The sequence below is a fragment of the Dermacentor albipictus genome, chromosome 10 (genome assembly GCF_038994185.2).
Source record: "Dermacentor albipictus isolate Rhodes 1998 colony chromosome 10, USDA_Dalb.pri_finalv2, whole genome shotgun sequence".
Taxonomy (NCBI): domain Eukaryota; kingdom Metazoa; phylum Arthropoda; class Arachnida; order Ixodida; family Ixodidae; genus Dermacentor; species Dermacentor albipictus.
Window position 1 is genome coordinate 74,895,096 of NC_091830.1, and position 15,780 is coordinate 74,910,875.

The following is a 15,780-nucleotide window of genomic DNA, read 5'->3' on the forward strand; positions in this document are numbered from 1 at the left end:
ATTACTATATTCTGCTTAGCTGCTGGCGTAAATTTTCGACAGTGGCGTAATCGTGTTCACAGTTATGCCGCTGCCAAAAATTTGCACGGGTGGCAAAGCAGGATATGGTGAGTTACTGCAGTTTTAGCTATGCGTTTGTCTGGTTGAGCTCTACAACACCAGGCGGCTTCACCGCTCACGTTTACGCCCCGACCATCCGGTAATCCGCCCAAACCGCTCCCGTTTACCGGAATAGCGTACAAGCTAAAAGTCTCTATTGTCCCTTTGCTTGCGCTATTTAGAGACAGTACGTTGTTTTGCAGATTTCGTTTCCCCCTCATTTTTGGAATACGTATTTATCTTGCGTGTCCCCTGCCGCCACCCCATTCTTCGCCTGTCCCTCCTTGCAAGTATGAGCAGCCGGTACGGGCCACAGCTGGGGAATATCGTCGTCATCGTCGGCTTTCAGCTGATAACCGATTTATTCTTGCGACAGGCAGATTTTTACTGTGGAAAGTTTTGTCGAAGGCGCAAGAAGGGATGCCCCAGTAGGTCAGATTCGACAACGCACGAGCGTGAAAAATCAGCGCTTCAGTCCCCTGTCCACTGATATAAACGCAATTTCCTTGTCCTGTAAACAAACCAAATACTTCGATACATTTTTCTTTCGGTTTTCTTTTCTTTCTTTCTTTGAATGATTTCCTTGGTCGTGTGGTTGCCGTTTCTACGCACTTGTCAAATTCGGCTAACTAACGTAGTTCGCTCGTTCGACATAACACGCTGTAAATTTTCCTCTGAGTCTTCTCTGGTTGTACAATAAAAAGAAAGCTTCAGCAATAAATGAGCGAGTAAAGAAAATAACGCTTACCCACTTATTTTGTTCGCGAAGAATAATCGGCGTCTGTCTTACAGGCACTCAATTTATTCCGTTTAGCTAATGCACTGCACCTGTTGCTTGTCTATCGAGAACCATATCTCACGCTTACGAGGTCGTGCCTTTGGTGACCTTAAAGAAAGGAAAGGCACGCAGGATGGAGGACCTTTGTTTTGGGGACAAGGTAAGATACAAAGGTTGCAAGGTTTCCCCAGAGCGTACGTTAGCACTATAGAAACAAAATGTTTCTTTAGTGCAAAATGCGCCCTGCAATATTTCCCTGCAGTCGGCCTTCAACTCGCGCTCGCACTGCCGTCTACCAGCCTAAGCTCAGGTATCTAAACGACTGTCGCAGAAAGCCGTCTGCACCGGTCTTCGATACCCGTACCCGGAATGCGTTAACAGCCGAGCTATCTTTCTAAGGAAGCCGTACCTGTTTTTTTTTTTTGTAGTTGTTGTTGCTTTTTATCGATTCGTGCCGCTTCCGTGCAGATGACAAAAAGCTTGGTCATTTCATTGACTCTTCGCCCTCCCCATCTACGCGACGACACGCATTCCACCCCCCCCCCCCTTCTCCTTTCCCTTTGACTTTCTTCGTCGAGGCGTCGTCGATTGCACCGCGTTGGGGTAAACTGGCCCATTGTCCGGAGCGCAGGAAATCGGTGCCGCTATGGTCACGTGAAACGCACGGACCACTGCGCGCTTTGGATTTCGCGCTCGCGAGGACATCGCTTTTGATGCGCGCGACACGCCTTTTCCGAAGTTGCGCCGAGGTCCCCTTGTACGGTGTTGTGGGCGTCTTTTCGCCTTGCAAAGGGTGGGTGTTTTTTTTAATTGCTTCCGCCAGCACTGGCTTCCAGTCGTAAGCGCCCCGGGGTCCCCCAACGTAGGTCGGAAAAAATAAACGGAACTCGTTCAGACTCGCCTCGCGAAATGTACGAGGGTGAACCAGAAAGTCATTTGTTTTTATTGGCCATAATTAGGTAGATACAGGTAATTACAAGTATAGGCACTGTTGTACGTACTTTACACTATTTTTCCACATAGTCACCACACCGGTTCAGACATTTGTCCCGTCGCGGCACTGAACTTGAGATGTCCCTCTTGTCGGTCAGCGATGCGGCCGGCCTCCCCCCGAACGTTCATTGTCATGCAAGTCTTCACGACCCTTTTGCGATCTCACAACACCACCACCTCACACTTGTCTATAAATGACTCATTTAAGCATACTTAGGCTGCATTTCCCCGTGCATTTCGATCGGCATTCCTTCCCTCGCTCCAAAGGAAACGAATCACACTTTGTTGTTCGTTTTCCGTGGACGTGTGAAGTACAACCGGTATCGTCAACGACTGACAGCAGCACCATGCCACGGAGCGTCCGACAGATAAGGCCGGGCTTTATCGACTTCGCCTTTACAGCTGTAATTTGGGTAAAAAAAAATAGGGCCAAAAGCGTTCTGGTTTGCCCTCGCATCTTTTGCTGACGTCTTAGTCGGACTCAGAATCACTGTAAAATATCACTCAGCCCGGCTCAATCGGACTCCAGGCACGCCAAAATTGTACGCAACACAGACGCGTAGCGTTTCATTTCTCAGGAGGGGCGGGGGGTGCCATCCAAATTAGCGGTGCATTGAGAGAAGCAAACAAAATAAATCAGTCATTGTTGCGATAAAAATTTGTAAGTTTACGCGTAATTAATTCCTTTGTTGTTGTGCCAAACGTTTAGTACTCACTAATCGTGCTCTGTGTCAACTACAACGAGAAAGCACGCGACAAAGTGGTCTCGCGCTGTAGCTCAGACTGGGCGCGATAATAATAAAAAAAAGCGGATCTCCTCGTAACATTGTGATTTTTAATTATAACCTGTAGCATTGTAATGTCTTTGTAGGTGTCTCAGATTTGCGGTCCTGAAAGGGGGGGGGGGGTTCCGAAAGCACTCCCCTGTTCTCCCTCCCCCCCCCCTGTAATTGGCGCTTATTGTTTCCTTTTCTTGGTGTTTGCGTAAGTGTATATGCGTATGCGAAGAGTTTTAGCCTGTCCATAAACGTATTGGTATCGGAAAGGCATGCAGCATGAACAACGTTGCTGGCGACATCCTGTGACGCGCAGTTCAACCAGAAGGCACACAAACCTAATACTGTGCTCTCTTACCTAAATACTGATGCGAAGCGTTGGTAGCGGCGTAATCAACATCCTACAGTCCTCTTACAAGCTTCGTACGATGTGTTTGCTGTGTTATGTGCTGTTTCTCTCTCCTCCCATCTTTCATCCCCCCCATCCCGCTCCCAAGTGTAGGGTAGCAAACCGGTTAGGCTAAACTGGTTAACCTCCCTGCCTTCCTTCTCCACTTTTTCCTTCCTTCCTTCCTTCGTATGGTGCGAAGGCTCACTCGAGAAATGTTTGTCGACCGCATCCTAGTTGGAAAAAAGTGAGATGTCGCTATTGCTATAGCCATTCACGGCTCCATTAATTAATCCGTAAACGATTACAAGTTTTCACGTACAACCTAAAAACCGCTCACTGAATGATCGCTATACGCCGAACGTATAGTGCAGGGTAGCAAACCGGAGGTTTTAACTCTGGTTAACCTTCATGCCTTTCTCTCATTTGCATCTCTCTCTCTCTCTCTCTCTCTCTATGTGACGGAATTAAGCTGTTAAAGAATCATTTATGCAGATTCCACGCGCATGCTGGAGCCTACATATGAAGCGGTGCCTCGACAAAGGGGTTAAGGAATTCTGTACGTCATTTGTACAGAATTCGTGGAATTCTGTACAAATGACGTATATGCGTACTTCGCCGTACTTTATCTGTGTGAATGTCTCTTTACTATAGTCACATGCGTCGCGCAAACTCGTACAGTGCGTAATACGTCTATGCACCGCAAAGGTCGCAACTTTTACATACCTTGTATCGTCGCATTGGCACCAGTTGTAAATACATTGAAGGCTTCGATACTCCTTGTGCCACAGTGGGATGTATACCAATTCCGGAGGATCAGCCAAGAATGGGCACGCACTCAGTGACACACACACACGCAAAATGGCTAAAGTAAAGCAAATCAAGTAATTTCAAACCAGCCGCTGGATGGAATTCGTGGTTCCATTAAGAGGTTGGTGTGCTTTAGAGGTGCCTACGAGCCGACAGTGTGTTCAGCGTTTATGTGCGTCTTTTTTCTTTTTATCTTTTCTTTCTGTTTCTTTTGTTTACGCAGAACTGGAGGTACATGTACTCATGCTGCTTTGGCTGTCAGCATACAGCGTTTACATAATCCTGTTTACTGGTATTTGCATTCAAAGCACACATACGCTTATAGTATATATATATATATATATATATATATATATATATATATATATATATATATATATATATATATATATATATATATACAATGCTCGAGCAGCCACGCAGAACCAGGGAAGGCAAAGAAAGCCTCGCTTTGCAGCTTTCATCACCACCTCCAACGCTGAGTGCGATGCAATTCTGGACCGCGTAAGAAGTCTATAGTCCGGAGAGTATAGATATAGAGGAGCCTGTGTATGCATAACTTTACATTTGAAACACGACTGGGTGCGTCACGAAAATCTAGTCGAAATACGCGCTTTTGACGGCGAAGCTTAAAGAAAGAAAAATACGGTACCGTAAGACGCTTGTCGGAAGCGACGCAGAACTGCAGGAAGTTGACATCGAACTCGGCTGCCCGGCATTATTGCCTCCTAGATTAGGCGGCGCCCGCTGCTTGCTGAAAATCTCGAGGCAATGCTCTGGGATTTACGTCACATCCGCCAGTCACCAGGCGCACTCGTCGTCTGCTTCTGTGCAATCTATACAGATGCTGTTCGTAAGATAATTTGACAATTACCAGACCTACAAGTTTGCCAAGATTGGTTAAATTATGTAGCTATATCTTTATAACCAACTTTGCCAAGGTGAAATTTCGTTCCATTCGACTTTTAAGAAGCAGTGATAAAAAAGAAAGAAAGGAAGGAAGAAATAAAGAAACACGAAAAATAAAAGTCTAGATGGGTAGAACGACAGAAAGCTGAGCTAGCTTGGTAAAGATTCATTATGCAAAAAAAGGGGTGAGGCGTGCAGACAGGACGCAAGAGTAGAGAAGTGGACGACACGAAGTTGATACAGTTGACAGTTGATAGTCGGCGTTCGTGTTGTCCACTTCTCTGCTCTTGTGTCCTGTCTGCACGCCTCACCCCTCTTTTGTCTAGCTGGGTAGTCTCGTAATAATCGTATCTAGGTCTACAGACACCAAAACCAGTGAGAGCATTTAGAGGAAGAACTGTTACTTGATTGCGTAACTTTATTCCTAAAACTAGTAACACATGCTGAACAAAGTTTCAGTATATTTATCTATTGGCATGCATTTCAATGGGCGACGGCTTGCGAGCGGTGTACTGCGTCCACCGAAAGAGTCGCACCTGCATTGTACGAGAGGTGCGCCGATAACCTATCTGCTGTCTCTGACATATCGACTGAGCTCGCACAAGGAGAAAAAAAAGGAAACGGCATTGATGCAACGCAGAAGTGTCAGCTATAGTTTTGCGCGTACTGAAGAGCAAAAAGGCTCGAAAACAGAACGCCGAATGAAAAGATGTAAGATAGCGACGCGTCTTTTTTTTTTTCTCCTCTCCCGAAATAAATTTCTGTCTTTCTTTTTGTCGGGCTGTCACGTCGTTATCGACCGAGGCTTTGCCTACAAGCTTGACTCTCTCTTTTAAGCGATACAAGAGACGGATACATTTGAACCGCAGTGCTTGCATATGCTGATGTATCCGCGTTCTAATGGGACGTCCCATTTCTCTTTCGGGTACCTTTGTCAAGGTGCAGCGTCATCTGGGTCAATAGCCCGGCTTGCTAGAGTTCCACTAATCAGTGCACCAAAACGTGTCCGTGCAGCTCCGCGGATTTATTTGTTCGGGGGCAAACCTGGATAAGAAAAGCGATCTGTGCGCGGTCTTTGCTTCCTGGGCTTGCTTTAACTGACACGATGTAAAGTGGTCCTCGAGAGCTGAAACCTCGCCAACCACCGTGGTGAAGCAGGGTTGCTCTGTTTTGGGCTGCCGGCGCCGGCGCCACAAAGATCCCCAGGAAGCAGCGCTCGCGTCCTTGAACGGTGCAAACCGAGCGACTGACAGCTGCCGTCACTGGCCATATTTCGTTGTGAAAAAATGGCTTTCGCCGACGCTGACTCAGACGGGGACCCACCCGCCGAGCCGCAGAGGAAGAGGCGGACGAGGAAGCGTGACCCCGCGGAGCCGTGGTGTTTGTTTCTTCTTTTGTGGAAACTCCCGTGTCTCTATTGCCGAGTCCGTACTCGGCACTTGACATATGGTTGGGCTGCGGTTATTTCTGTGTCGCGGATCCGGCGAAAACCAGTAGGAAGTCGCAGTTCTTTCGTTGTAACGGTCATTTCGCTACGTCCGCGCAGCCTCCTGGCACGTGAAGAGGAAGGTTTGGGGCAGCGTGTGCGCGTCTCAGCATTGCGTAATCCGTGTCGCGTGTTGTCCACAGTGCGCATGCGCACTGCAGATTTGCGGGTCGAAGATCTGTAGCTTTGCTGCATGCGATGCGCAGCGCACACACAGTGAGGTTCCGATCTGCAACCTCGGTGCGTCGGCTGTATGCTGCAACCTTTTACGTATGCTGTGCTGGAGTTGTCTTTTCTGCATCTCTCTGCGGTGCTTTGTACCTGTGTAAAAAAATATTAGGTCATTCTTGGCTGATAGGTTGGCTTGACGGAAAGGCAAAAGGACACACACACACACACACACACACACACACACACACACGAGATTGGCTGGTTGACTCGTTGGTTGGTTGAGTGATTGCTTGCTTGATTGTATAACATTGTGGAATTTCAATAACACATGCTTTCACCCTGTGTGTGCTACAAAAAAAAATTAAATTATGGGGTTTCACGTGCCAAAACCACTTTCTGATTATGAGGCACGCCGTAGTGGAGGACTCCGGAAATTTCGACCACCTGGGTTTCTTTAACGTGCACCTAAATCTAAGTACACGGGTGTTTTCGCCTCCATCGAAATGCGGCCGCCGTGGCCGGGATTCGATCCCGCGACCTCGTGCTCAGCAGCCCAACACCATAGCCACTGAGCGACCGCGGCGGGTCCTCTGTGTGCTACGATATCTTTCTAAGCAGTTAGTCAGCTAAAACTCTAACCCCGTTTGCAGCATCCTCTAAATGGTTGATTGATTGCGATGGTTGTATTGTGCTAGTGCCTGAGGCTGAACAGGACCCTTCTAAGCTTCTTCTTGCGAGGCCTTGCAAGGTCTCAAGGATAACAACAACAATAAATCGTGCTCTCGCAGGGTCGCGAAGGTCACACTCGAACGCCGACCCACCATGGAAAATTCTACTTTAGAAAACAGGACATTTTCGCTTGCGCTCTCCATTGAAACGTCCATGCCTCGTTGCCTGACTTCCACGGCTGAAAGACCGTGGCCATTCATGCTATATTCTGATAGGTGTTGCTCTGCGTGCAGGCTGCGTTAACTAAAGTTTCCGTCAGGCGCCGTTTGTCGTCTGCTGTGCCTCTTTATCGTCTGCTCCTGTGTTCGCGCGCCGTATACATTCAATCGTGTCGTGCCAACAGGCCCAAGTACTTACCTATTCGCGGGATGTTTTGGCTGTCTCATATCAGGGTTTCTTTTTGTCTCTGACACTGCTCTGGAACAGAGGATCATGCACTCGACTCGTATCAGTCCTTATCGGCTGACTCAGCGGCTGCGCTCACAGCAAACAGAGGAACCGAAACGGAAAGTTTTGGCACGGACTAGGTCGTCCACTTAGACCGTCTTCCGTGCCTGTATCACGTGTCCATATGGCGTAACAGCCTTGCAGGCGGTTGGCTCGGGGGTTGGCGAGTTCAGCCCCAACCAGTGGCACTCGTGGCCCGGGTCAACCTCTCTTGTTTACCGGGTGATTATAGGTACGAGAAAAAAGGAAGACGTGAGGCTGGGATCGTCACAGGCATAGATGTATACATTTAGAAGATAAAGCAGAGATAGGCGGAATTCTATATTATGGATAGGACGTGCTCACACAGGCTAGATGTCGCCTCCACGACTCAAATGGATTTCATTAGAAATAAATCCATCATCGCGACCTCAACATCACTATAACCATAACTAGTCGCCTCTAGTAAGGATGCTCGCGGCTAATGAAGTTTTCCGTTGTCATCTAGCACGATGTGTCCTCTTTTCCCGATTGGCCCGTCATAATTGCTCACAGCCGGAGCAATTATGCCGGAGCACACTTTCTCTGATCAGGAGTGATCCCTGTAGAGTCTCTGTACGAAGGGCTACGCGTCGAAGCAGTCCTTTCCCAATAGCCAAACTCTTCTACTGCAGCGCTCGATGAAACTTCTACAGTTCTGGTCTACAATCGGGCTCCGCGCCGCCGGATTTCGGAGCCCATGGTTCACCGTAGAGGTTCCCACAAGAAATTACTAGCGACAACTAGGGTCCATGGTGTCAACGGGATCTACAAACATGGCGATCGGTTCAGACAGCGTGGGAATGATGGTTACTGCATGGATTTGCCTAAACTTTGCCCCTGTTGCTTCAAACGAGCATGAGTCTTTGCAGATTGAGCATGTTAAACAATATATGGTGTTGTGAAGGCAACAGTTGACAACGATTACGCTCGTGCGTATAAGCCGATTGCCTTCATGCGTTTAGCAAGATACTGTTTTTGGAAAGTAACTGAAGCAAAACGTCTCAAGCCACAAACACAAATATTAAGACAAATCCACATAATACCCATCATTTCCGTGGTACCAGAATGATCGCAACGCCGGTGCTGCGTCTAGCAACTTCAGTAAGAAACTGTATACGTCACCTCGCTGAGGCGTTTCACTCGACGTTACTTCGCACACAGGTGAAAGCATCGAGGCAACGGAAGAACAAGTACGTCGCAATTTCGTGACAAAAGTGAAGGCAATAAAATGCGCTCCTACACGTGATCACGTCGCGGTAAACTTCAGCGTCTTCCACGGCCGCGCACAGCACGGGCTCGTCCGAAAAGGCAACGGTTGCGCCGACACAGTGCGGCTGCCGCACTCGCATGGTGCAACTAAGGCGACAAATGCACGCGTTGTAGTAAACGAGCGAAGTCGCACGAGCCCATCCGGATACAGTGCACGCATGGATAGATGGATGGATGCTATGAGCGTCCCCTTTGGAACGGGGTGGTCGGTTGCGCCACCAAGCTCTTATTAGAGACTTTTAACGTGTCCGGTATTCGGGCAAGCGCGGGCGGTTTGCCGGTTTAGTGGGGGCGTAAACGTGAGCGGCCAGATTGGTGGCGCCAGCTGGTGGCACAAAGCTCAACCACACAAACACAGAGTTAATTACATATGTTCTGCTTAGCTGCTGGTGTAAATTTTCGACAGTGGCGCGTAATCGTGTTCACAATCACGCCGCTGCCAAAAATTTGCACGAGTAGCGAAGCAGGATATGGTGAGTTACTGCAGTTTTAGCTATGCGTTTGTCTGCTTGAGCTCTACAGCACCAGGCGGCTTCACTGCTCCGGCCGCTCACGTTTACGCCCCGACTATCCGGTTCTCCGCCCAAACCGCTCCCGTTTACTGGAATAGCGTACAAGCTATTATATGGGCTAATCTGCTACCCAGAACGGTCGGCAAAGCGCCCCCGAACTAGTGCACGCCAATTGTAACTTACCAGGAACCAACCACACTGGGCCGGCACAATGGCACTAAGATAGCGCAAGGCCTGTGCACTCTGCTTTATGACGTCGTGCCGGTAGGCCCGAAATTTGCATTTCCTAACCCGGCGCGACGCAACTTGGTGACGTCAAGATCGCCGCGGATCGCTCGGGGGCGACCCCATCAGATTCTATGACAGTCGGTCCTATTAGCGTCACGTCACGGATTGCGCAGACCTTGCGCTATCTGGAAGGCGTCGGCCGATACCGCCGAGAGCAGGATCACGTGTTCTCTCTGGATCACACACACACAGAGAGAGAGAGAGATGAAAAAGGCGAAGGAGATTGGCTTCGCGTAGAGTTGTCCCGCGAAAGCCAGTGCAGCGTGACATGATGCTCCCTCCTAGATTATCTCTTCCCTGCATAGCCTGTAGCGGCAAGCCCGAAGATTAGACAAATCAATGTGTACTGTTCACAATTTCCGTGGTAGCTAAGCGATGTCAGCCCCAGTGTTCACTCTGTCGATCTTTCGTAGAAAAAAGAACCACGCTTGAAACCGCCAAGCCGTTGCCCTCGACTCCGGCCGGGGTCCTCCAACGAGCAGAGGCGCGCAGACGTCTTCGGCGAAGTATACAGGGAGCAGCGGCTGCAAGGTGGAGTAGGGAGGGCTGCACCACAAACACTTCCCGGCCATCGCAAAGCATGAGTCACCCTACCCGATAAAGCAGTGCATTTCGCTGGGCTTCGTCACCGCGTTTGCGACGAGATAACTACGCATGCGCCGATGCGTGTTCGCCCCCCCCCCCCCACCCCCCCGACCGGCCGTATCGATGGTCGCTGCTCGCTCCGTGGTTCGCGTTTCATCGTGAGCCGATAGCTGCAAACAGTCGCATCACTGGATACTGTTCGTGGCTTCGCTCGGTAGAGAAGAAAAAAAGACGAGATTAGCAGAGAGTGAAAGAACAAACAAATTAAGTTGCGTGATCAGATTGAAAGTGACAAACCAACCGAGGCGGAAAGCGCGCGTCAGAACGGGGGCTATTCTTCTGAGACCGCTTGCGAGCAAAGGAGTGGTCGAGCGGATCGTTTGAGCAGAGCCTCTCAAGATGGCAGAATCTTTAAGGTGAGCTTTTGTTCCGGCAGTAGGAATCTTTAGAAAATGGAACCAACCCGGCTTCCTTCACCCTGATCGGGTCGTATGACGCGCAGTGTTAGGTTCAAACTCTGTGTGCCAGATCCGTGCGGTTGTTACAGGAGGCGCGCGTTGAAGGAATCGAGGACGATGCTTTAGAAGTGAGAAGCGACGTTTAAAAGCGCTGTCTCGCCAGCAGTCATCTGTAAAATTCGATATTTCCGTTGAGCGGAGCATACGTCGTGCTATGGCGGACGCCGCAGAACCTGAAGACGGGCACGATGTGTGTGTGTGTGGGACATGTTCCTCGGGTGGGTCGGGCGTCGTGCGCCCCGAGAATTGTTCCGTGACGCGTGCCACCTCAAGAACCAATTCTCGTTTTTCTGTCTTTATTTATTTATTTTTGTGCAGTGGGACCAATTTGTGTTGGCGATGCAGCCGTCGGTCGCTAGAACCCCTGCTTAGCGAAGCATTCCGTTCAGCTGCGTTGAACTGTAGCGTCTAGAATTCTCACCGCACTTCCTTTTGTTGGCCTGTGTTTCCCCGTCTTAAACAGCGGTTTAGGAGCTGGCATGCCTTCAGGACTGTTCGCTTTTTTCATGTCACAGAATCTTGCAACCCCAAATTGCAAATTCTAGTTCAGCACAGTGTCGCATGAGCTTGCTATACGGGCGTTTATGTTCCGGCATGGGTGTCAGTGCTGCTGTTTTTTGCGGTGAAAAAGAACTGTGCGGGCAAGTGAGGCCACAACCTGCAGACGTGCTGAATGCGGAGAGGGTGACGTATACCTGCAAGGATGGTGCAATCGCCTCGACAGTTGAACGTCGTCATCAGCGCTAGCCACGAGGGAAGAAGCACAGCAGACGTGGCCAAAACGGGCAGAAATGTTGGCAGACGATTGCAATCGCTGGCGCTACGTTCTAACTTTTTTTTTTTGAATGCGAAGCGTGTCTTGGTTACTTTGAAGTATCTATCTAGCCGCCTACGTCTTGGTGCTCTCGTATTCGTTTCGTTAACTTGGGATGTACCAAAATTGGCACAGTATGAAAAAAGTGTGTGACGGAACATAAATGATTCGCTCATGACATGACATGCGTGTCATGTAGGTCATGAAACAGCCGCCTACGTCTTGGTGCTCTCATGGTCGTTCCGTTAACCTGGTAGGCTCACTGCACACTGCTTCACTTAACATCGATTCCCCCAGGGCGCGTGGGATCTGCCTGCTTTTTTTTCTCTTCAGTTCATGCAGTTGTCTGCTCAATGACCCGAATGAAGTGATTGCGCGACTACCTGTCCAATATCAGGTTCGTTCAATTCGCCTTCGGGTCGTTTAATCCGACAATATTATTATTACCAAGCATTTGTTTGAATTTCGCGCTGGAAACCCTGCGCCGGTAGATCGGCGACGTCATGGACTTCGAAGTAATTTATTCATATTTGGACCGTTTCTGCCACAGCGAGAGTTCTCGAGATTTGCTAAGTTCAGGTTTTGGATCATTCGGAATGCAGTGTAGTGAATGTTCAACGCTTGCGAGTTAACTAGAGGCCCGTGTAGACGTTCTCAAAATCTGTGACGTCACTGTGAGCTGGTGCGGGAAATTCAAGGTGGCGTCGCCACATGTCGTTTCGCCTCCTTCGATTTAGACCATCATCTCGCGGTATTGGTGGCTGTTTTGATATTTTAATAGGGTAATTTACTAATTAAGCTAAAGATATTTTTTCCTTCGTGTCACTGCAAGTCTAGATAGCGGTGAAGTGTTCATGATGCTCACTGGGATGATTTCCTGCTGCGCCTTGCTTTAAGGAAACGTTCGGTTTCGGGCCTGCAGTTTCCGTGCTTATCGGTAGTGGGCCAGGGGGAAAAAAAGGCCGAAGAATGAGCACTCTTTAGACTGGCGCTTCTTATTTGCCTAAATTCCCGGGGGTTTGGTGTGTCGTCGGCTGTCCTTCCGAATTGGAGCTGTCGCTCTACAGCAACAACAAAAAAAGAAAAATGGATTGCCCTTAATAATTATGGGGTTTAACGTGCCAAAACCACTTTCTGATTATGAGGCACGCCGTAGTGGAGGACTCCGGAAATTTCGACCATCTGGGGCTCTTTAAGGTGCGTCTAAATCTAAGCACGCGGGTGTTTTCGCATTCCGCCCCCATAGAAATGGGGCTGCCGCGGCCGGGATTCGATCCCGCGACCTTGTGCTCAGCAGCCCAACACCATAGCCACTGAGCAACCACGGCGGGTATGGATTGCCCTGAAGGTGGTTTCAAACTTACGCGGTAACGTGGCACTACGATGCTTAACCATGTATGGGATTTGGGTGAGGTTTATGGGACTTTTTTTTTTTCACTTAGTGTGATCCGCCGCAATGCCGTATTAAAAATGAACAAATTTCGGTTATCATGTAGTCTTACGGGAACATGCTGGTATTTATACAAGATCTCATAAAGTGTGTCATTGTGGATATATCACATGTTCAATTTTTGCCCCTTTGCTGAGGTTCCCATCATTGAGAAAAGCACCATTGCAGCGATTGTCGGAATCTTACTTGCCATTTTTTTTACCTTCCATTTTGCTTTGCCTTCTACGTTACATCTTAAAATCCTGAAGAGTTAGACTGGCATTTTGCCCATTTCGGTGGCAGTTGCTAACCTACTCCTTTTTTGTACATTTTATCTACTTCTACGTGTCGCCAAACGTAGTGACAAGAACGAGAGCTGGTTTGTTCGTTGCTAAAAAGCGCTTCGGCCATCGTGTAGGCAATCAGGGATTTAACAAGTGCAAGTTCTGCAATGCATGTTAGGAAGCGCACAGCCACTTTTTTTTTTTTCGAGATAAATGGCTGCACGCCGTCTGCGCTTTAGTTTTTCTGCAGCACATTACGCAAGTGAACGTCGGTCACGAAGGCTTATCTGCCTCTATTTTAGCCATAGTCTCCGCCTACGCCTGTCATTTTTGTCATGTCCTGTTTTTCTGTAGCCATGAGACTCTCCTGTTTCTTGCGTACTATTTCTGCTATGTCCTCACGTGGTTGCGCTCTACAGGGACGATAGTATTTGCATGTGTAGCGATGCAGACGTGCATTATTTGTGAAAAGCATGCGGGCTACTTTCTGTGCGACCGCCAGGCTGACCACACGTTGTTGTTATGGCTGCTCACCAAGCCCAACTGCAAATTTAAGTTCACCAGACATGTTTATAGACTCTAAAGCGCGGTGTAGGGATTACTTTACAGAAATCTTTCAAATCGTTTTCTTTTTTATGTAATGAGATAGAAGAAATGGAACGGGAGGCCTGTTACAATGCCGCCAATAGGCGAGCTTCACTGCCAACAGATTTCTCCCTCTGCCTCGAGTAGCGCCCGCAGGCAATGTTCCTTCCCCGTTTTCTAAAAGACCGTGTCGTGTTCATGTGACCCTCCCCCCCCCCCCCCACACACACACCCATACTTTTCCTTTATTTTTTCTCGCCGCGCTTTACATTACCGGTGTCTTCAAAGCGCTTTCCGCATTGGCAGATTCACTAAAGTAACGTGCCACGGTGGATGACGTAGCTATAGGACTGCGCCATGACGATGTCTGTTAAGGCTCTCTGGCTGGGAACACCGCTTCCTCGAGAGGAAGGACCCGCGGCGTGTGCTTTGAGCTTTCAGCTAGTACCGCGAGAGGCGCGGCAGCGTTGTAATGCTGTCGACACCATCTGCTAGCGCGTGAAGCGTCCGGGGTGCTTGTATGCTTTTAATGGCCAAGCCTGCCGAGGGGCCCTCTGTTTAAGGGGTCGTCGAGCCCACCGTTACTAGATTACCTCTGTCCAGCCCCTACGCCACGTGATCAGTTGCAACGCCCTCTGGAGTGAGAACCCTCGTACTCGGCGTTCTGGGGCATCGACTGTGAGAACGGCCTCTCGAACGGCACCACACGATTGATCGCCATAAATATGGCGATGGCGCGGAGTAGCCTGTGTGAGTTTTCGTGTAGCGCACGCGAGGTCATGCGCAATCACCGCGATATCTAAGGCGTACCGGTTTTTTTTTTCGTTTTCTTGATGGTTGTTATAGCTCCTGTCATTACGCAGTGTTCATGTATCTATTGATTTAGTTATCTCGCCAATTAAGTCTACGAAAAGCTAATCGTGCACGCACGCACGCTCGTTCACGTTGTCGCGACGTAGGAACCCACGAAGTGTCTGCGGAAACTCAAAGCGACAGGAGATGCGGCCTGTATAACACATACACCGGGAGGACGAGACACTGTATAGCGAAGACTTTCAGAAAAAGGATTTATTCGAAAGAAAGGCGAACGAACAAATACGCGTGATGTGACTGTACGAAGTGTGCGCGGATCAGTCGCAGACAAAGAAAAAGGCACGTCAGTCTGAAGTCTGCACGGGGCCGGAACCGCCAACCCTTCTGTTGATGACGCAGCAGACGGCGAGCAGCATTGCAGCGCGCACCTCGCAGCTGCCAATCATTTCCGCCTCCATTATTTCATGTGATAGAATGTATATATTTTTTTCTAATACACACAAAGGCTGCTTCATCATCAAGTTAGTGACGGCCGCATTGCACTGCTAGAAAGACCCGTACTTCGCCCGACCTTCTTTTTTTTTCGTGTTTAGGCTTTGCAAAGCGCTCGTTTCTACATATTGTAATATTTTGACCAGCGTGTGCTGTTGGTCTCATCGCGAAAGGCTTAGTCAGCATGCTTCTGTACGTCTAGATTCAACCGCAAAACTTGACGGACCGCTGGATTTGGGAAAACGTCGCATTTGCGAAGGGTTTGTGACGGCAGTCAGTAAAAACCGTGCTGCAGTCATGAGTTCGGGGGCAAGAGAATGGCCGACCCGATATTTCAATCGGTATTAGCCCCGAGAAAGAGGAATGGCGCCCTCTCGCGAGTGACGTCACGGCCAGGACGCCGCTCGCTCCGGCTCGCTCGGCTGCCGCGCGCGCTCGTTCCCTTCGTGTATGCTTGGGGTATAGGTGGCTCGAGCCGTACGTATTGAAGAATAAGTCGGCTTCTTTCAGCTGCAATACCTTAACCACAGTTTCTTCTTCAAAAGCGTGTGAGTCGAGAAACTTTGCGACTTGGATATCGCAAG

General features: G+C 49.1%; 1 protein-coding gene across 2 annotated transcripts in view; it reads left to right on the forward strand.

Annotated features, from left to right (window-relative positions):
* LOC135898878 (dual specificity protein phosphatase 8-like) overlaps positions 1-15,780 on the forward strand; it is a 134,765-nt gene that overhangs the window by 46,068 nt on the left and 72,917 nt on the right. Inside the window, exon 1 of one of the 2 annotated variants that reach the window (XM_065428063.2) lies at positions 10,430-10,677. The exons of the other annotated variant lie outside the window; for it this stretch is intronic. The gene's annotated coding sequence lies outside the window, so the exon portion shown is untranslated. Of the gene's footprint in view, positions 1-10,429; positions 10,678-15,780 lie in introns of those variants that run through there. 2 annotated transcript variants of the gene reach the window in all.